Below are 1,290 nucleotides of genomic sequence, written 5' to 3' on the forward strand. Positions count from 1 at the left end.
CCTCATATGTGGTCTTCTATGCGGTGCATCACTCGTGTACTTTCATGAAATTCCCAACTCTAACAAACTCCAGGTCGCCTCATATGTGTTTTCCAACCCGGCCTGCAAACGTAGTACGAAGCTCCCCAATTTCACCTCCACGCATTTACCCAATGACTAAACACAATTGGAGAAGTCATCCCAAGCATATGTGTTTCTACCTGTCGGTAATTAGCCTAGGAGTACTCCTAAAGCACTTTTCCTGTTACTGTGCTAGCTTGTTTTGATTCATGGAAAGAATTCACTCTTCAACATAAGTGGGTTGTTGACTGTGACATCATTAGGACGGGTCTTTATTGGCCTTTATTGGCCTGGATGCTGAACTGCTAAATCAGGTAGCTCTTACCCTGGGAACATGCACTTACCTTGGGAACAGGTTCTTGTTCATCGTCCTCCCTCATGAGGGATGTGTGAACGTGTCAATAACTGTGCAACCATCACGGTTTCCTTTCCGTCTAGAAATTAATCTTAGAACTGGACCCTACATGCAGCCTCCCCACAATCTAAAGATTTTTATCAAATAGTAAAGTGTATAAATGCAACTCAGACATTATGAATTAGGGCCCCTTTGCCAGTACACTTTTTAATCTTTTGTTTCCTCAAGCGTTTAAAAAAATATACTGATGAGCTCTTTTAATTTTTTTTTTTTAGACAAGGCAACCCTCGGTTGACCTCACAGACTGCAAGGACCTTGTCAGCGTACAATCCCTTATTTTTTTATTTTTTACACTTACAGCACCTGGTCTTTCTAGGTGGTCTCCCATCCAAGTCCTAACCAGGCCCGACCCTGCTTAGCTTCCGAGATCGGATGGGATCGGGCTTCTTCAGGGTGGCATGGCCGTAGACTGATGAGCTCCTTTATTTTCACCCTCAAAAAGTGGGAGAGAGAGAGACTAACACACCGAAGTCCAGCGAGTTATGGAATAAAACCGCTCTGGGTTACCAACCATAGGGACATTGGTTCCCGCCCACCTGGAACTCGCTGCCCTCCTTCTTGTCCCAGGGGCGAGTCAGTGATGCCTCCCCCCAGCACCGCCAGACGGCCTTCAAAGAAACGGTCTGTTATCAGGGCTGTGCATGGAATTGAGAGGAGGAGTTAGGGACAAATCTACATGTGTCACCGGCTTATCAGTGATGTTCCAGAGGACCAAGTGTGGGTAGAGCCCCCTCCTTAATGTTTGGATGACTCTCCTTTCTCCCTAAATAAAAGCGGTGTATTGAAGCTCTCCAGAGAAACAGAACCCACAGGAT

General features: G+C 46.0%; 1 pseudogene; it reads right to left on the minus strand.

Annotated features, from left to right (window-relative positions):
* Positions 1-766: 766 nt before the first annotated feature.
* On the minus strand, positions 767-885 carry LOC120600529 (uncharacterized; annotated as a pseudogene).
* Positions 886-1,290: the final 405 nt, after the last annotated feature.

Source organism: Pteropus medius, unplaced genomic scaffold (assembly GCF_902729225.1).
Source record: "Pteropus medius unplaced genomic scaffold, Ma_sr-lr_union100, whole genome shotgun sequence".
NCBI lineage: Eukaryota > Metazoa > Chordata > Mammalia > Chiroptera > Pteropodidae > Pteropus > Pteropus medius.